We start from the raw sequence: 21,231 nt of genomic DNA on the forward strand, positions 1-21,231 counted from the left end.
GAGCTTAAGTCTACAAAATGGTTTTCCTAAAACATTTGCATCTCAGACTGAAATCCTTCCACTTCTACTTTGATATATTCCCCTTCCCTTATTCAGTCACTTGGGAAATAGTTTGTGTGTGTGTGAACACATATTATGTGCCAAGCACAGTTGCGGGCACTACAACCCATTCTACCCTCTGCTCTCTTCTACATGCATTCCTGGACAAACTCACTCGGTGCTTCACCAGCGGGAAGGCACAGGACAACATTTGCTTTACCTTTTCATTTAAAATTTCCTGTGATAAAAGAGGGGGGAAACCAAGGGATAGTTTTCCCAACCAGCTCTACAAACCCCCAAAGCATGTTGGATCTGAAAACGCAGAGCTGTGAGATGAGCTGAGTCTCAGCCATGCTTTTTGCTGGCTGGGTGACATCGGGAATTACCTTCTCAGAGCCTCGGTTTTATCCTCCCCAAACCAGGGATCACATCAGATATTGCATAAGACTCCACTGGGTCACAGGAGAATTCAATTACAACCGTCCAGCTCGGAGCTCAGTTCAAAGCTCTCAGCATGTGAGACTCTCAACAGAGTAATGATCTAAGTCTCCAAGCAGCCATCTTCTTGCCAATGGCAACAGAGGCATCTACCAGCCTCCTCATCTCCCCTGGTCACCTCAGCAAGGCTTGGAGACAGGGTTACTTTCGGGCAAGAGTAGCCCAATTGTAGCCTTTGTCTTAATCAGCCTGAGTAGCAACAGAGTGTTGGGGCCACGAGGCAGTGACATTCCAATTCCCTGACGAGACACTCAAGGGAGCAGATTCTTGGAAAGAAAGGAGAGTGGGAGGAGGCTGGCCCACTTCTCTTTGCCTTGTATTTCCTTTCCTCTGCCTCCAAGGCTCCTTCAGGAGGGGACACCTGCTCTTCGCAGTTCTGAGGAATAGTCCAAGTCCAGCACTAAGGGGTAGACAGAAGGAAAGTGGGACAGGGTCCCTGTCCACCCGTCCCTGACACACACCTAGCTACATAGGCAACTCTGATGGGAAGGAAAGTAATGATTTCCACCAAGCCTGAAGACGGGCCAACGCCCCAGATGTCTCCAACTGCTCTGAACTTACAAGAAAAGACACTAGTCGGATCCTCTCCCCCTCCCTTCTCCTCTTCCTCTCTTTTCCTCTCATTGCTCTTTGAGCATACATCGAGACGTCAGCTTCAGGGCCAGCCAGTACTCTGATCTTGGATTTCCAGGCTCCAGATCAGTGGGAAATAACTGTGGAATTGTGGCACAGCACTCTTAGCAGACTATACCAGACTCAGTGCAGAATTTCCAGGAGAAACAAGGTATTCTCCACCTTCAATGCTTTCCACCTGTTTTTCAGCTACAGACACATTCCAAACTGGACGCTAGTCATGTCTACTGAGTGAATGTAAAAGCCCTCGTTTGGGAGAAAATCACAAACAAGCAGTCACTTCAGCCTGCCAGACACAGTTGCCTGGGGTGTTCTTTTATGAGCTCACTCCAACAAACAGCAAATTCAGCAAGTGTGAGCAGTGTCTCTGCCCTCAACAAACGAAGAACCCAAACGGTAGCAGGTCCTACCTCAGAATGGATGGAGTAGCGTCTAAAAGGAGGCCTTGCAGAACACACTACATGTGCCAGTTATTTACTCTGGGGCAGAACTCTAAAAACAGGGACCATTAATGGAAACTACCCTTCCCTTAGACAGGTTACTGGAACTTTCTGGGACTCAGTTTCCTAGCTCATAAACGAGAGGCCACATTACCTCTCTCCAAGGGCTCTCTAAATTGAAGAAAACATGATACTCTCCACACCATGGTAGACACACAAATGGTACTCCACACCTGGTTTTCCCCACCCCTGCACAATTTCTGGTCCTAGTTTGCCTTACAGACAGCCAGGTGGCAAAAATTCTCCAAATCTCCATTCAGGCATCCTTGCATTAGCCCGGGCCTCATCCACAGAAGGAAGTGCTTGCTTAGAGAAACTTGCTGAGTCTGGAAAGGCATAGGACAGGCCCTTTCGCACGCATGCCTGGGCTGTTGCCCCAGCTGCGCCTGCTAGTTACCTTTCACCTAGTTCGGCTGGGACTGCCTCGCGGGGTAACTCCAGGTCAGACGTGGAACCCCGCGCGCCTGCGCAGAGCTGGCTGCGGACCGCTGCTAGGCGTCGGGAGCTTTTTATTTTTTTCTCTTCTCCTCTCTGAAATGAAGACTGTGGGCCTTGCGGGCGTTTTCTGATTTCTGTCTGGGCATGATCACAGACCTGGCAGGGCAATCTGAGGACCACCTCCTACACAAATCATCACCTGCCACTGACATCCCCTAGGCTTCCCATCCCTCCCGCCCGCCATGGCTGGCCTTTCCGTTCCCCACTGTCCCACAGCAGGGGGCTGCCCATCTCCTCCCCACCCCCAACTCCTTCATCACTCCCCCACCGAAGAGCAAGGCTAGAAGAGCACACTCGGGCGAGAAGCCACGTGGGCGCAAACTTAACGCGCCAGTTTCTGCCCGGGAGAAGCCGGATCTAACAACTAGGTTGCAAACCAGAAGGAGCACGCTGGTTGAAGGCAGCTCGGCTGCAGCGCGCCCTGCTCCTCGGGGTTACTACCGGGCATCGCGCGGGCGGGGCGGGCGCTGGGAGGGACAGCCCGTCCTCTGCCTCAGGAACCACCATAGCGGAAACACTCCCAGCCATCTGGAGAGGTCTGAGGCTCTCAGTCACATCAGCCTCGATGATGGTATAAAGGAGTCTGTGGTAATTCTTCCTCTTCAGGGACTCCCCACCTTCCTGGCATCCCACCGGATCTTGGGAGGATCAAGGAACAGATTTTCAAGAAATACCTTTTCGTGCAGGGGTCCAAGCCCCTCTCTACCTACCTCTGATCTCTGAATGCGGACAATGATCCCCCAACGGGTGCAAATAGGATACCTAGGTTTGGCCAGGCTCTGTCACTGGGTAAGGTGATGGGAATATGCCTCGCCCTTCCCTCTCTGAGATAAGCATTGTTAACAGTAGAGCTCGAGGGTTCATCTGATGGTCCCTGGGCTTTTCAGCATCTAATTTGACAAACTTCACAATTTCAGACCGTCATGTCATGTCGCCTCTGTTTCAGACAAGACCTTCAGGGAGCAGTGCTAAGTTGAATTAATTACCTTCAAAGTGAGGCATGTGTTGCATGAGTGGACATATTGAGGTCTGCTAGGTTTCTTTGGAAGATTGTTTAACTCTTTCACGACATTAACATTGAGGCAAAGAACTGGTAGCCTGGTATACTACACCCTGGAGGAGAATCTGTCCGTTTTAGCACATATTAGCAAACATCCTATATCAAAAACAAAATCTACTAACAGTTTTAACATGGGGTTGGGAATAAAGTGCTGTCTTAGTTTCTTTTCCTGTTGCTGTCATAAAACTCCGACAAAATCAACTCAAGGGAACAGGGTTGGTTCTGGCTCCCAGTTCCAGGTGGCAGACTACCAGGATGGGAAGTCTCAGCAGCAGGAACTGGAGGCACCTGGTCACATTGCATTCATAGATAAGCAGGGGTGTGTGTGTGTGTGTGTGTGTGTGTGTGTGTGTGTGTGTGTGTGTGTGTGTGTGTGTGTGGTGGGTGGGCGGATAAGAAGCAGGTGTGTATGGAGGTGGGGACCATGACCAGGCGGTGGTGGCACACACCTTTAATCCAGCACTCATGACACAGCAGCAGGTGTGTTAGAGGCCAGCTTGGTCTACAGAGTGAGTTTCAGGACAGCCGGGACTATGCAGAGAAACCCTGTCTCTAAAAACCAAAGGAGGGGGAAGAGGAGGAGGAGGAGGAAGAGGTGGAGGAGGAGGAGGAGAGTGATGAATGCATGCATGCTGCTGGTCAGAAGGTGCCTCTCGCAGTGGAGAGGTCTTCCCACCTCATTTAATGTAATCAAGATAATCTCCCCACAGGCACACCCAGATCCCTCTCCCAGGTGATTCTAGATTCTGTCAAGTTGAAACGGCTAATCATCACAGGTACCAACAAACATAGAGCTTCTTTGCATTTCTACATTGCATAATCATGATAATGATGTGAGCCGATTGAATGCAAATTTCTGATCTGTTTCATGATGAAGAGACTGTGGCTAAAGACAAGGTGAGTATCTTGCCTAAGTTTACATAACTAGCATGAGAGAACTGACTTCTGTCAAAAAAAAATTGTTTTACTTATGTGTCTTGAGTGTTTGGCTTGAATGTATGTTTGTGCCCCACATGTGTGCCTGGTGCCTATACTGTTCAGAAGAGGGCAACAGATGCCCTTGAACTGGAATTATGGATGTTTATGAGCCACCACGGGGATGCTGGGAACTGAACCTGGGTCCTTTGCAAGAACAAGTGCTCTGAAAGACTGGGCTACCTCTCCAGCCCTAATTTCGGGATTTCTAATGCCAGGACTTCTACTTTAAGAGAGTGCTTTTCAATAATGCATGTGGGGACAGGGACTTAGGATGGGGCTGGAGGGAGGTCAGATTTGTGTGGAATGATGGGGAGGGTGGGCATTGCTATTATCACCACAGCTAATCGTTATTATTACTACAGCTGGTATTTTTTTTTACAGTGTTCCAGGTGCTGTGTTACTGTCTTTCCTGCATTCATTTAATTCTAACAACCTCGCAAGGTAAATATTATTGTGTCTTTCTAGTGCAACCAAGAAAATTTCTCATCTTTTCCCAACTAGATGACTTGTGTGTACTTTTAACTTCTCTGGACCTAAGTTTTCCTGGTTATAAAGTCAGAAAGAACAGAGATAATGTATGTTTAGTAACCCTCCCCATGGGGTTCTACCCACATACAAATATGGAGGGAGAATATATTTCATCTTTGGCCGTTGATTTCATGAAGTCTGTTGTGGGATATTTGTCCACTGTGTGAAGATGTATTGCTGTGAATAGTGTAATAAAAAGCTGAACAGCCAATAGATAGGCAGAGGAGTATAGGTGGGACTTCCAGGCAGAGAGAGAACTCTGGAAGAAGAAAGGCAAAGTCACCAGACAGATGGGGAGGAAACAGGATGGGCAATATGGAGATGAGGTAACAAGTGTCATGGAAGAATGTAGATTTTAAAAATATGGGTTAATTTAAGTTATAACAACTAGTTAGGAACAAGTCTAAGCCAAGATGGAGCTTTCACAATTAATAATAAGTGTCTGTGTTATTTGTGAGCTGGTGGCCACAAAAGAAAAGTCTGACTACAGAAGTCTTTAAAAGGGATCATTTCAAATCTTCAGAGAGATCTTTGTGTGACTGAAGAGGTGGTCTTTACAGTTCTGGATAGGTATGTAAAGCTGTTGTTGAGGGCTAGAGAGGGAATAGGATATTTGCTGGCATTGTGGAACAAGAAGAGCTTCTGAGTCTTGGGCCATCTGAGAGTGGAAGATTGGAGAGGAGAGCAAACAAGTACTGTGTTGAGACTTGGTCCTTAGTGCAACACTGGAAGGTGATTATGTCACACTGACTCTGCCTTTATAAAGAACCATATCTTTATAAAGAATCCTGGAGAAGCCCACTCACCTCTTCTGCCATGTGAGAACTCAGAGAAAGAACAGATGGCTGAAGCAGAGACTTCTCACTGCACATTAACCAGTGCCTTGTTTGTGGACTTCTCAGCCTCTAGAACTGCTAACAATAGTTTTCTATTGCTCACAAGTTACTTACCCTAAGATATTTTGTTATAGTATCTTGAATGGATGGAGACAGTCAGTAAAAAGAAGGGCAAGATTAAGGAAACTAGCAGGAAGACATACCCTAAGATGTGAACATGGATGGGCAAAAATATTATTTTATAAAAAAAATTTTATAAAGAATAAAATAATAAGGTTAAGTATACAGATACATGAAGACAAATATTATGTCTTCTGTAATCTCTTTCTCTCTTTATAAGGGGACTATTTGGGGAATAGAATGGAACTACTAGGTGATAGATACTAACAAGAGGTGAGTATATTCAAAGTACAGGATATATTTATTGTAACAAAACTGTTTTATGAAGCCCATTGCAATGCACAATGAATATATACTAATAAAAAAATAAGATGAACACTTCAAGTTACAATAATGATCCACTTGGCAAGCTATACCCACTGGTGCAATAGTGGTACAAATGTTATGGGAGCCACCAATCACTTTTTTTTTTTATTGATCCATAAGATGGAACCCATACCTGACACTATCAATCAGGCCAAGAACTTGTAGCTAGGTAGATCATGGTCCCTAAGGGTAAACCTACTACTATTATTCTGCTAAAAGAACATAGCAATAAAATGACTTCTAATGACTTATTGCTACACCTATAGATCAGTGAGTTTCTCAACTCTCTTTAGAGACATTTCTTCTTGCAGTAGATGGGAATTAACACAGAGACCCACAACTGGTCAGTATGCAAAGAATAGGAGATTTGAGAATGCTTAGCCCTAAATGGGATGTCTATATCACATCTCTCCCCAGAAGGCTCAGGGATATGTGCAGAAGAGGGGACAGGAAGATTGTAAGAGCCACAGGTGGTGGGTGACTTTAAGGAAACAATGTTTACCAGAAACAACAGATCAGTTGTACACATGAATTCACAGATTGTGAAAGCGTGCATGAGATCTACATAAGATCAGGCCAAGCCAAAACCACAGCATGGAAGAGGGGATCAGCATGCAGTCCCATCCCTCACTGAAGATCTATTGCCATTTGATTGCTGCTGGGAGAGGAAAGTCAGTTTTCTTCAATGAAATGACACCTGCATATTAACCACACCCCAGGGCAAGAGTAACCAGCCAACAAAAACTGGACTTGGTTGTGGGGGTAGAGAGTAAGATGATCAATAGTGAACTGAAATTAATATTGGGGCATCATAATGTAAGTCTTCCTTTCCATCAAAGACTCAGTAAAAGTTGTAACATATGCTTTGTTGTTTTTATTGTTGTTTTGTCTTTTACCAGACAGGGTTTTATGTAGTCCAGGCTGGCCTATGGAGTTGAGGATGACCCTGAATTTTTGAACTTCTGCCTCCACCTGCCAGGTGCTGGGTTTACAGGCATGCATCAGTCTCTGTGCCCAGTGTTATGTGGTGATGAAGATTAACCTCAGGGATTCGTGCATACCAGGTAAACACTCTGCCAGCCCCAGGTCCAAGCAAATGTCTTGGTATGATTTGTGTAGATATTCCTTTGAGTTAAACATCTGTGAGACACTATGGAAAACATCAAAAGAGTCCCAGAACAGGATAAATCTGAAAGAGGTGACATCTGGAGCATGAGCTAATTAAGAAATAGAAGGCACTCTTTGGAATTCAAAGACATCCTGGGGAGTCGCTATGTTTTCTGTAGTCTATGGAAGGGAATCATTTGTTGTACCCACCTGAGGAGTCAAGATAATTCCAGCTATCACCTTGAGTTTAGAGGTAAAGAACCTAAGGCAGAACAAGTACTTTTAAAAATAGATAACTAAAATAATTCAATTTATCCAATTGTTATACAGCTCTTCCAAATGAAAACTGTTCTAAGCATGTTCAGTGTATGTACATACATAGAATTTATAGAATATATATGTGTATGTCTGTATATGTCCTTCAAGGTATACGCGTGTGTGTATGTGTGTGTGTGTGTGTGTGTGTGTGTGTGTGTGTGTACCAGAAACTGATGATGGCTATCTTCCCTGGTTGTTTTCCACTTTATTTTTATTTTATTTTTATTTTATTATTATTAATAGTATTATTATTATTATTTTGGTTTTTCAAGACAGGATTTCTCTGAGTAGCTTTGCGCCTTTCCTGGAACTCACTTTGGAGACCAGGCTGGCTTTGAACTCACAGAGATCCGCCTGGCTCTGCCTCCTGAGTGCTGGGATTAAAGGCGTGTGCCGCCGCTGCTGCCGCCGCCGCCGCCGCCGCCGCCGCCGCCGCCGCCGCCGCCGCCGCCGCCGCCCGGGTCCACTTTATTTTTGAGTCAGGATCTTTTTTTTTTTTTAATTAACAATTTTTTTTATTCATTTTACATACCAAAGATCGCCCTCTTCCCTCATCCTGCCTCTCCAAACTCCCCCCTCCCTACCCACCCCCTATTCCCTCCTACAAGAAGGTAAGGCCTCGCATGGGGAGGTACATTTAGTAGAGGTAGGTCCAAGCCCCTCCCCTTGCCTCAAGGTGTCCTATCATAGAAGTGGGCTCCAAAAGGCCTGCTCATGCACCAGAGATGGCTTTTGATCTACTGCCAGGGGCCCCTGAGTCAGGGTCTTTTATTGAACCTGGAATCCATCGATTCTGCTAGGCTGTCTGGCCAATGAGCTTCAGAGAGCTACCTGTCCAGAGCATCCCCATCCCCAACCATTGGGGTTGACAGATTTGTGCCACCATTGCTGTCTTTTAGATGGGTGCTGGGGGTCTGAATTCAGGTTCTCATGCTTGAGCAAGCATGCACCAACTGAGCCATTTCCCCAGCCCTCATATCCACGAAACTTTAAACTGTCATTATATTTATTATTATTATTATTATTATTATTATTATTATTATTACTATTACCCCATTTTAAAGATGCACATCTCAAAGAAGGTACCACAGGCAGCAAGTCAAAGACAGGCAAACACGCATCTGAACCCATGGCTCTTATGGTTTAACTGGAAATGGCATTATTTTGTACTGTCAAGCCCTGGGTGGGAATTGTGGCCGCAGGTTGACACTTATTGGAAGTGTGAGACATTTGGAAGTTGCTGTAAATGAACTTTCAGTAGCCTCAGTTTTCTCAAGTATGAAATGACGATAATGACACCTATCTCACTGGGTTATTTATAAGATGAAATGAGACAATTTGGGTGAGCACACTTTGAAAGCAAAAATACATTATACAAATGTTATTTGCATTGCTGAGGGGAAATGGTGTTTAGAACATTCTTCGTCATCAGTCCACTCAATTTTCAGCTACATTTTGATAATGAAGATCCAGCCCCATCCCTAAAGAGAAATCAAAGTCCTCTCATCAAAACAAAGCAACAACAACAACAACAAAAGAACACTTCAATTTATTATTAGTGTGTGTCAGCTGGTTCGTATATTCCGCAAGTCCTTATACTGAATATTTCCACTGCATTATAAGCCAAAAAGAGAGAGGAGAGGAGCCAGCTGGCTACTGGGGAAAGTGCTATCTCATCTGTTAGAGAATCTTACTCATCCATCATAGGGTTTCCCTGGGATTGGATGCGTTTTTCATCTGTTTCCTCTTCCTCTTCTGAGTCTCTGGGTCCTTAGGTCCATTGTAAATCATTCCTGATACAAATTACATCCTCTTGGGCCCCTTTCCCCCACCCCACCAACTCTCCTTTAAGAACTGATATATTTTTGCTCTCACAACTGGTAACCCCAAGCTACCAAACAAAGATGTTTAATAGCCATTCTTGTTCTGTAACAAGAAATCAATATACTAAAGGAAAATATAGATTTTTGGGGGGTGGGTGGAACAAGAAGGTTCTAGGAAGTGGAACATCTGTCACCTTCATAGACTGGGCCAAAACGTCTCATAAATGGACTTCTTTCTGCCTTTGATCTCATTCTCTTCATAAGCATTAAAAAGGTAAGAGTGATGACTATCTGTTTTGTGCTCATTTGCTAGAGCCAGCGTTAGTAAGCACATTTATGAGAAAGAAAAGAATTTAAAAGCCCATAACTTGAACACATCAGTAAGGAAGGAAGTACCATTAGGAGTCAAGTTTATTTTAATCAGTTCGTAAAGACCGTGTGCAGAGGAGGGGGGTTTGTTCTCCTTAAAGGTTATGTCAATGAAGCCTGTCCTCTGAGAAGCTCTCAAAACTGTCAATGTAGGTGATCTCCTCCTGTGCTTGCTGCTGCCCAGACGGCCACCAACTGCATTTCCCCATCTACAATTAGATTTACTCTGAGATAAAACTGTTGGAAATGTGTTCAGTTCTGAGAATTAGACTAGTATCTTGTATACTTTATCTCATCCAATACTTGTAAATTATCCAGTGAAGTATGGCCCTTGAGGCTAAGAAGTGGGGCAAGCAGATGTGAATGGCTTTGTCCAGCGCTTTCATTCTATGGAGCAAGTAGAGCCGGCCGCCTACCCCTGTCCTCAGCCTTACGTGGAGTTCCTTCCCTGTTTCTGATATAATGTTTTCAAAAGTCCTCTCCTCATTTGGCTTCTATACTCCTCACACTAACAATTACTTCTATAAATATTACTTTCTTGAACAAAACCAGCACTTTGTAACAAGAAAAGTATCAGTTGCCATTGGAAGTGCCATCATGTGTGTGCCTGTTCCTGGGCCGGCCTCTCACACAGTTCAATTCCCACCTGGCATAGCTTACATTTTCTCCTCACCCTGTGTCAGGCAGGGAACTAGGGAACAAAACTTGAGGAAGAAAATCACTGGGTTGGAGTCAAGCCTTTGGACTCCTAACTTGAACGATTAAAGTAACAGCTACTTTGTGTACCTCACAGTCACTGTGAGGATTGAGATAATGCACAGAATAGAGTTTGGGGCACTGCCAGGGCTCTGCAAAGTACTGTTTTGAGCTGTGGCAGCACTTAGCATGTGATCTTGACAAGTCAACAGTTCTGAAGTTCAGTTTTAGCACCCAAAGGGTGAATCCCAACTGTATGACTCAAGGGTATTGTGAGGGGTAAGTAAGGCAGCTTGCTTCTTAATACTGGATAGTTGCATCAGAATTTCGCTGATACTCATTTAACGTTTGTTTTCAAGGCTGTGTTCTTTCCAAGTTTTTCTTTCCCTCCTCCTGTTCCTCATCTTCTCCTCCTCAAGTCAGCTGCCTGGTCCACTTTTGCATGGCTTCTGTAGCAAGGTCGCAGCCACATGGGGCTCAGTCTGCCCTCTCCCACTGATGCTCCACACTTCCAATCTCTGCTTCAATTTCTACCTTTCTCTTCTCTGGAATCGTCAATCTAGCCTATGCCAGAGATGCTTGTTAAAATGCAGCTTCTGATTCAGAGGGCTGGAATGTGGGGCTGATTTTGCATTTCTAACCACCCTTCAGTCCTTGGGCCACACTTTGGGAAGTGACAACACAGCTTCTGTGCTGCACCAGATGTCACCTAGCCAGCACTACTGTAATCCTGTGTCCTTACATAAGGTCCTAGGTCTTTTCCATAGGTCATTTATAGGTTTCTCAGGTCCTGGTCCATGTGACAGAAGCTGCTGTCTGCCTCTGAAATCTACCCCTTTCTCCATGGTGGTAGAGTCAACACTCCCCCAATTCCTTCCTGGATACTCAGCTACCCGCTGTAGAAAATGAAGTACTTTCATCTCTCTGCTAGCTATGACTATATGATAGAATTTCGGATGTAAGGAGGAATGCTTTGTGATGCTTTCAGGAAGTATCCTTACAAAGGCAAGACAGCCCTTTTTACTCCCTTTCCTTCTTCCTGCTGGTTGCAGTAGAATCATGGTGATTGATGTTCAACAGTTGTTTTAGGCAACAAGGTGGGTGTGGCAACCATGTAGAACAAGCCCATTGTCTTAGTACTTCTTCTGTTGTTATAACTTAATAATATTGGCACACACACACACACACACACACACACACACACACACACTCAGGTTTATTAAGCTCATGGTTCAGAAAACTGGTAGGCAAGATCAGGTAGCAATGCCTGGGGAAATCTTTCTTGAGGTGGTGATGCTGCGGAGTCCCAAAGTGGCACACATAGCATCTCATGGCAAAACAGCATCCTTGCTCAGTTTTTTTTTTTTTTTTTGACAAAGCCACAGTCCCACTGGATTAGGGCTCCACCCTTGCTGCTTCATTTAACCTCAATTACCTCCCAAAGGTCCCACCTCTAAATACCATAGTTAGATTAAATTTCCACCCTTTCTTAATACTTCACAGTGGTATTAAATTTCAATTTGAGTTTTGGTGGAGGCATTAAAACCATAGCATCTACTTCCAAACTTAAGTCACAGGAAGGGGACATGTAACACTTTATTGAGATCTTTGGGGTTCTGTTTCTCTTAGCTGTCAGGATCTCCCTGTCTCTGCCTCCTCAGGAGTAGGGTTTGGTTTTGGTCGGTTTAGTCATGCCCAGATTTTTGTGTGGGTGCTGGGGGTTCAAAGCTAGCTCCTCATGCTTGCAGAGAAAGTGTTCTCAGCCCTCTGAGCCAGCTCTGCAGTCCCCAATTTTAATTCTATTGATTTTATTGAGATGAACAGTCTTTAATATAGTCCCTTCTGTATACCTGGGAAAACTCTAAATCCACCCTTCACAAATCTTACCATGCTCATCACAATTACTCAAGTCCCTCCTTTACTTTTCCTCCCCTGAAATTCCTCCCACCACTTTCTTTATGACAATGTTTCTTTCATGTAGCCCAGGCTGGCCTCTAATTTGCTGTGTAGCCTAAGATGACCTTGAATTTCTGATCCTCTTGCCTCCATCTCCACCATGCTTAGTTTACACAGTGCTCAGAATCAAACATGCTAGGCCTGTACCCTGACAACTGAAGGACATCTCCAGCCCGGATCATCCCTCTTTTCTAGGGAAGTAAACACAGGCTGAAAAACGTGCAATGAACTAACCAAAGTAGACCAGTGGGAAAGCAGGACAATGTGGAGTCTTGAGTGGTTTTCCTAACAGGCCACTATACAGGAAGGGTGGTAACCTCCACACAAACTCCCAGTTCCAGCTCTTCTTCGGCTCTTCATTGTATTCACCAACTGTCGTGGTGTGGAAACACCTCCACGTATCTCCATAATTCTTATGGAAAACATCTGAGATAGTATATACTTGTTAGATGCATCCACAATCTTCATTCACTCTCTTCACTATTTGTCTGTGTTTGACATGACAATATGCTCAATTAAAAATAAAGAAATAAAGGAATAAATAAATACAAAAACATCAGGCGCTATACCCATAAAGTCTCACCAGCATGACTGCTCCATTGTGAGTTGAACAAGGATGACACCCATGAACATACCAAGCTGGACAGGGAAAAGACCATGAGGCCTCAACCCCACACAAAGAACTACAGACAACCGGGTAAAGAACTATGGACAACTGAGTAAAGATGGGATCGGGAGAGGTGGTCCTCCCAAGGGAAGAGCACACCAACTGTCTAGTGCCAAATGGTCAGTCCTGAAAACACAAAACAAATGTAGATTCAACAGGCTGTATTTAGGAATATATGTATATGTAAACACAATATGCATTCAATAACAATTGATGCAAACAGAAGCCATGAACTAGAAGGATATTAGGGAAGGGTATATGGGAAGGTTTAGAGAGAGGAAAAGGAAGGGAGAGAGATTGCAGTTAAAACACAATCTCAAAAAGAAAAGGAAGAAAAGGAAACACATCACTCTCTACTGCTCTGGCTGCTGGGTAGATGTAATGCCTAATATAGGTCGCCAACTGGATCTGGACCAACTAAGAGACAGGCCTCGGAGTCCACCTGTGAGACTTTTCTTGGTTAGGTTAACTGAAGGAGGAGGCCCACTCTAACTGTGGATGGCACCTTCTGGTGGTGGCCTGGATATAAGGAGATTCGAGGGAAAAGCTTTTGAATTTTGTCTGCTTGACTTAGTATTTCACGGGCAAAATTATCTACCATTTGGGAGTTCATCGACCCTGTTGCTGCCAACATACTCTGTTCATGTAAGACCCTGCCTTCTTTGACCTTCCAATGTGGACTGGAGAGCAGGAATCCTTCAAGCCTTTAGCACCAGGTCGGGACTGCTGAGGCCTCCAGCTTTCTGGACTGAACCGCTGTGAGTTCTCAGCCTCTCCAGCATGCAGATGGCCATGTCGGACTATCTAGACTGAACTGTGTAAGCCAAGCCAACAAATCCCCTTTTTTAAATAAATATTCATTCTATGGGTTTCTTTCTCTAGAGAACCCCCATGCAGTGGGGGAACTCTGTAACACAGATCTGTTGGTAGAGCTACATGGAACTCTGCCAGGGAGGGGCTAATAATGTTGCTCCCCTCCCCATAACCTGTGTGCTCACCTTTTTCCTTACCAATTTTCTTTTTCCTTTTATCTACAGCATGGATGGAGGCTGGCAGTATTGTTCAAGCATTAGACTGAGGCCACGAGAGGAATCTCTTGAAACAAAAACACGGTGCATTTCTTTGCCAGGGCTGTCGTAACAAATGCCGTGGTGTGGAAGCTGAAACAACAGAATCTACTTCCTCACAGTTTGGGAGGTCCCAGCTCCAAGAGCAAGGTGTCCACAGGATGGGAGTCCTGATCTCCTGACTTGCAATCACCTTCTTGCTGTGTCCATAGAAACTCTTTTTCTCCTCCTGTGTTTTTCTTCCTAGTGCCTGGAGTCAACGTCTCTTCTTCTTATAGGGTACTAGTTAGGGACCTTAACAGACCCATTTATCTTCACTTTTACTTTCTTGAATGGCTAAGGTTCAAAGGGCCTTGAGTATGCTGAGTGCTCTACCCCTAAGCTACATACTGATATATAGCATCTCACTTCATCTATTCCTGTTTACCTCTTTTGAGTCTTGTATGGAGTGGAGTTCCCACTTCCCTTAAAACAAACTATTCAACTGAACTGGTCTATCTATAGTTGATAGTAGCTGCATAATTTGGGCTAATTAAAATATGATCTTAAAAAGCAAGTTCTGGCCAGGCGGTGGTGGCGCACGCCTTTAATCCCAGCACTCGGGAGGCAGAGGCAGGAGTATTTCTGTGAGTTCAAGGCCAGCCTGGTCTCCAAAGCAAGTTCCAGGAAAGGTACAAAGCTACACAGAGAAACCCTGTCTCGAAAAACCAAAAAAAAGAGCAAGTTCTGGCTGGGCATATGGGTGCATGCCTTTAATCCCAGCACTTGGGAGGCAGATGCAGGTGGATCTGTGCATTCAAGGCCAGCCTGGTCTATAGAGTGAGTTCCAGGACAGCCAGAGCTATATAGTGATGCTCTGTCTCAAAGAAACCAAAACAACAACAAAAATAAACAAATAAAGGCAAGTTCAGGACAATTTGAGGCCATCCCAAAACCATTTACTTGAGTGATTCCTTGCCATAAGGGGACACAAGTGGAAGAGTATATTTAAGATGCTGAGTTTTAAATATTGCCTTCCTAAACTTAAACATCTGAATATGCAGTTTTCAAATAGTAGCATAAACCCTAACATTGTAAGTAAGAACTCATAAAATAATTATTTTCTGAGATTGGGGATTCAAATCAGATGGAAGAGGGTTTTGACAGTTCTGCTGCTATGCATCTGGGGAAGCTAGCATTTTGAATGGTGTGCATTATCGCTCATTGGCATTTCATTTGGATCCTCTCAGCATCTTCCTGGTAAGTGCATACTTATTTTTATGCTTGGCTTCAATACTGCTGAACCACCTCATAGGAGGGCTTTGCAGAAATACTAATGAGTGTGATTGCCATGCATTTTGCAAATCTGAAGTACGACCAAAATGTCCAGTGCAATAGTAATATGGTACCATGGAGGCTAAAATAATGGCCATTCTATCCAATTTTAGAAGAGGAGCTGAGGGGTTAGGAAAAAAAAATTGGCTAACTACATAGGCAGCCAGAGCTAGGACTCTGATTCTCTGTATCAGTGACAGCAGCATGACATGATAAATAATTTTAACTTTTCATTTTTAATGTTACTTTTTCACTGTGGTTTGGTTTAATGTTATTTATATTGAAGCAAAACTTCACTTGAGAGTGTCATGTACAGTTAGTGTGATAGTTTGAATGTAACTGGCTCCCATAATCTCATAAGGAGCGGCATGATTAGGAAGTATGGCTTTGTTGGAGTGGGTATAGCCTTGTTGGAGGAAGTAAGTCAGGATGGAGGTGGGCTTTGAGATTTCCTATGCTCAGGAAACCACCCAGTACATCAGTCAACTTTCTGTTTCCTGCAACATTAGGACTCTTAGCTACAATTCCAGCACCATGTCTGCCTGCATGCCACCATGCTCTCTGCCATGATGATAATGGACTGAACCTCTGAAACTGTAAGAGAGCCACTCCAATTAAATGTTTTACTTTATAAGAGTTGCTGTGGTCATGATGTCTCTTCACAGCAATAGAGACCCAAACTAAGAGAGACGCCACAGAGAACCAGATATACTGTTATAGTGAACAGCCTATCTCCAAACTATTAATAGCAATTTTATTCATAAAACTTAAAGATTATAAATTTATCTTGCTAGAATAAAAATTAGAACTTTATCTCTCATAAAACAAGGTATCTTTTGCTATCCTTCGCTTTCCTGCTCATTCATGAACTCAACTGATATTTTGATGGCTACGTATGAAAGGCTAGGGAAAGGCAAGAGAAAGTAAGTATGGATAGAATTGGCATCATACATGGAAACAACAGTTCCCTGTTGGTTTCAATTGAAGATAACCAATGATGGAGAGACCTCAGAGAAATAAATAGAAGAGGCAGCCTAGGATGAGGAGCAGATGGAAGTAATGCCACAGTCTGTCTTGGTACAGGCCTTGAAATGGGGCATGGGAACTTGGAGACTGATCCCTATAAATTACTGCAGCCCCTTAGGAAAGTGAGTGAAGCCAGAGAGGAATGCAAGTACCACATTCAATGACACGCAGGATTTGGGATAATGGATCAGAAGGGTGAACTCCTACCGTCAACTACGAGAGAACACATTTGTCCAGTGACATACTGGACTTTAAGTTCCCAGAGGAGGAGGAGGGGAAGCTGCCTGGAGAAACCTGCTAAACCTGCTATTATGGAGTAGGTAGAGAACAGAAAGAAGAAACTTGCTGTAGGAATTGCAGTGAGTCATTAAAAAATAGTAAGTGGGAGAAGAGGTAGAAACAAGACTAAGAGTTCTGGGTGACCATATGCCACAGCACTGTGCCTCGATAAGAATGTGGACACTTCAAATCCTATTAGAGGACAGAAAGGGCAATCCTTCCTTTGGGATTTCTCCAGTGCTGGCAGTAGAACCTTAAGCTTCATGCATGCTGGGGGACCATTCTGCCATGGTCCCATATCCCTAGCAGAAAGTGCAGTCTTTTGAAGTTCACTGAATTTGGTTGGGTGGGGTGAACCTGCTGCCAATTATATAGAATGGTACCTAACTCACAGTTATTACCTGAAATGGAAAAACTAGCTCTTAAGGTCTTGCAAATTCCTTATATGTCACCAGCCCTCCTCTTAGCTCAACAAATGGGCTATACTCCATTCAGTCTTGCAGCTCAGTGCTCTCTTCTGTTTATGAGGCCAATATTCACATTCTGTTATCCTGTCTCATAAGTACTGATGGGACCTACTCATTTTTCTCCTTCTCTAAATACCACCACTTTACCACACTATTATCATTTCCAGGTTTAGCCCAATATATTCCTACCCAGTCTCCCTAATTCCAACCTCCATAAAGTTGCCACCAGGCAGTCATGCCCATCCTTTTAAAGCCAAATTTATTTATGTCACTTCCTATGTGACACATCACTCTAGGTCAATACAAAAGGAACTCTTGAACACAGCCTATAACATACACAGGTTCTATCTCTACCTGATGCTTGAGTTTCATCCTCCAGTTGCTGAGCTCCTAAAATATTCCAGGCTCCTTCTCATCCTGAGTCTGGGCACTTGCCATTTGTCTAACACTCTCCTGACATCTTTACTTTGCTAATTCCTACTTACCATTCAAATCTGTTTACCTGTTGGTTTTCTCTGGGAAACCTTTCTTGACCACCCATACAATAGGACTGTATTGAGTACCCTACTGAGTACCCCTTTTACATTCTATCATCACAATTCATAGCAAAGGCAGGATAGATTGTGAAATACTATATATTTATTAAACAGACAAAACACGTATATCCTACATTTAAAGCCTAGTTCAAAAAAGAAACCTATCATGGTGTTGGATGTTGATAGTTTGGGATGGTGGGTTTGAGTGTGTGGGGGTAGAGGCATGGGGCGGGGGGAGGGTAAGGCTACTTACAAAAGCCTTCTATACTTTCTGTTCAATTTTGTTGGGAACCTAAAGCTACTTGGAACATACAATCTGTTACTAATTAAAAATAAATGAGTATGGAAAATGCATAACTTAATCACATTTAAGGGAAATAGTGTAATAGATCCCTGTGGACCCACCACCTTAGTCATAATACAATTGGGGGATTTGGAACAGCTCATGAAATCATGTTTTTAAATTGACTTCAGATTTTGTGACTGGTATCATAATAAAATTATTTACATTTGGTGGATATGGTGGAAGTGACCAACGACAATGCCCCTTTTCAACACAAGCCTCCCATGAGACAGCATGATTAGGATTGTTGGGTCCTTGAAGCATCTGAGTGTACTTGCGCAGCTCTTGGGTTCAGTGGAGTAGCAGGCATGCAGTGCTGGCCACTTCACTGTGGTATTTGGCTGTCAAGATGCACCGCTTCTCTCAAACTAACATGAAAATGCGAATTCCCTTCAACAACATTTGCCTTTGTACTTTAGTACTTTTGGACAAAAGCAAAGGCAATTGCTTCATGTGAGCTGGAAACATGAATAAATGAATACTTCAAAAATAGAATGTTACAGCTAGATCTTAAATGTTCCTCATAGGCCCTTGGTGTTCCTGGGATGTGAAGGAAGCTTTAGGAGGTAGGGCCAAGTAGGAGTTAAGTCCTTGTTGGTGTGCTCCTGAAGGGGACATGAACTCAGGTCCTTTCTCTTCCCATCTTCTGCTCTGGGCCTCTCCACTTTCTGTACTTCTGTCTAGATCAGACTTTTGTCCTGATCCAGCAAACTCCCATCTGTCCTTCAGATCTTAACTCCAGTGACTCTTGACCTCTCAAGGAGCTATGGCTGATCCTCAGACCCTCTGTGACATAGAGGACCTTGTCTGTGTCAGTATTCATTTTCAGGGACCCTGCAGCTCACGTTGTCATTCTGTTTATAGACTGTCACAGAAAAACCATTGATCTTTATGGTGAGACACTATAGTGATGAAGTTAAACAGTGACAAATAAGTTTGTCATTTGTGAGACCTAGGTCCAAATGCGTCCCCCAGTTATTGGTTCTGTGCCTTGGGCAATTTCTGAAATCTATGGTTTGTTACTTTTTCCCTCTTCTAGGTTTTGCTTGTTTGATATGAGCTCTCACTCTATAGCCTAGGTTAGCTTTGAGCTCATGTTCCTCTTGCCTCAGTCTCCCAAATACGGGGTTGCATCATATTTTAAGTGAAAATATGACATCCCCATCTCAGAATTGTCACAAGGGTTATGAGAACTGATGAATCACTTAGAAGAATGCACTGAGCGTGTAGTCGACGCTCAATAAAGATGTGCAGAATGGAAGGCAGGAAGGGGAAAAAAGAGAAAAGGAACGAGAGAAAGGAGGAGTGAATGATTCCCCACGGGAAAAAGCAAACAGAACATCTCCACAACTGTTAAGGGATTCTGATCTAAAGACTGCTCTTTTCTATGTGGCTGTGAGTGAACCAGAAGGATCTTGATGTTCTGCAGTTGAAAGGCATATGTTTAGACTCGATGTCTCCTGGTGCCTGGAGAAGACCCTGAGCTGACTCCCCACTCTCCTCCTGGGCTGATGCAGTTTTCATCTCCCTGCTGCTCTGTACTGGCTTTGGGCTTATTACCCTTGGTGGGTTTCATCAACTTTATTAATTTGAAAATACGTACTGCATATCTACTGGCGCAGAACACGATAGCCAACATAAACATGAAATAATAGGATGTTTTCAAGTCTGTCTTCCTGTCATTTGGAAGTGAGTACCATTAAGCATGCAAGAAGCAATTCTAGGTATGATGAGATGCTGGATGTGGAGGTCATGTGAGTGGACATCTCATCACTGGAGTGAGGGATCTGGATGATGTATAGTTTTAGCTAAGAAAAGTTTAACTTCTAGTACTCCCAGAAAGTTGAACACTGTAGCTGACCCTTGGGGGGATAAAAGGGACATGAAGCCCTGCTCCTGCCCTCAGGGAGCTGACTGCCAAATCTGGAAGACTGGACAATGAGATACGTACAACCTAGAGATAAGGACAGAGAAGACAATAAGGAAGTGCCTGAGGTTTCAAAGCTGTAAATGATAGAGCAGATTGGAAACATGGCGGAGTGCATTGGTGCCATTATCAGGTACTATACCAGCAATTAGGAATAAGATACAATAAGCCAGTTTCCTAACCTCAAAGACTTAATAAAAAAAAAAAGGCAGAAGGGACATAAGCGTAAAGAAACAATATAATCCATCCATTCAACGCTTTTTGGGTATCTATTAGGTTCCAAGTTAAAGGGTAAAATGAAAGGAAGGAAGGAAGGAAAGAAAGACTGTGGTAGAAGAATCTCAAGTTCAAGGAATCAATGAATAAACAAACCTTTCAATAGAAGGTATTAAATGTCAAAGTAGGTAAAGTTTACATTTCCAGAGTCTAAAGATGGAGGGTAAAGGGGCAATAAATTCTTTCTGAGGTCAAGGAGGTTTCTGAAGGGGACACACACACACATACACACACACACACACACACACACACACACACACACACACACACACGTAGAAGCTTTTCAAATAACACTAAGAGGTGGAAGGAAGAGTTTTTGAGGCAGGCTGAATGGTAGAGCTGGGCACAGCTGGAATAAAAGCAAGTGTAGAGATGCTCTGGAGATGAAGATGCCTTGGTGGAGGGCTTTAAGCCTTGTCACTGACAGCACAACTGTAAAGCTGCTAAGGCCATGGTGGGGGACAGATGAACATCCAAATACACCAGGATGTGGAGGGAATGCATGGAGAGGCTCCCAGGGGAGCAGGTGTCTAAGAATCTGGAATGATGGATAGGAATTACTAGAAAGATAAAAAGCATTTAATTCAGGGGCAGAAGCATTCCTCGGGGACAATGACCCTCTCCTTTCACCTTGTAGGTGAAAACAATGGAGAGAAGGCATTCCAGAAAGAGAAAAGAGCTGGCACCAGAGGCAGCCAGCTCACACCCAGGTCGTCAGGAGGAGTTAGTTCTGGAAGCTTTGTGAGTCTCATGTCAGCCAACTCTTTGGCTATCCTGACTACCCACTGTACAGACTGAGAGAGGTATCTTCCGGACAGCCCTTTCTCCTCTTCAAGGCTGGCTCTGGGGTACTGTCTTAGTTAGGGTTTCTACTGCTGTGAAGAGACGCCATGGCCATGGCAACTCTTATAAAGGAAAACACTTAATTGTGGTGGTGCACTTACAGTTCAGAGATTCAGTCCATTACCATCACGGTGGGACATGGTGGTGTATAGGCAGACATG

The 21,231-nt window shown here is 43.9% G+C and overlaps 1 long non-coding RNA gene across 1 annotated transcript; it reads left to right on the forward strand.

The window, feature by feature from the left end:
- The first annotated feature begins 2,563 nt into the window (after positions 1–2,563).
- On the forward strand, positions 2,564–20,480 carry LOC128097272 (uncharacterized). Its single transcript, XR_008213829.1, has 5 exons — positions 2,564–2,957; positions 3,939–4,125; positions 4,588–4,647; positions 6,956–7,120; positions 14,030–20,480. It is a non-coding gene; the product is annotated as an uncharacterized LOC128097272 (long non-coding RNA).
- Positions 20,481–21,231: the final 751 nt, after the last annotated feature.

This window comes from Peromyscus californicus, unplaced genomic scaffold (assembly GCF_007827085.1).
Source record: "Peromyscus californicus insignis strain IS unplaced genomic scaffold, ASM782708v3 Scaffold_5__1_contigs__length_169319896, whole genome shotgun sequence".
NCBI classification, from domain to species: domain Eukaryota; kingdom Metazoa; phylum Chordata; class Mammalia; order Rodentia; family Cricetidae; genus Peromyscus; species Peromyscus californicus.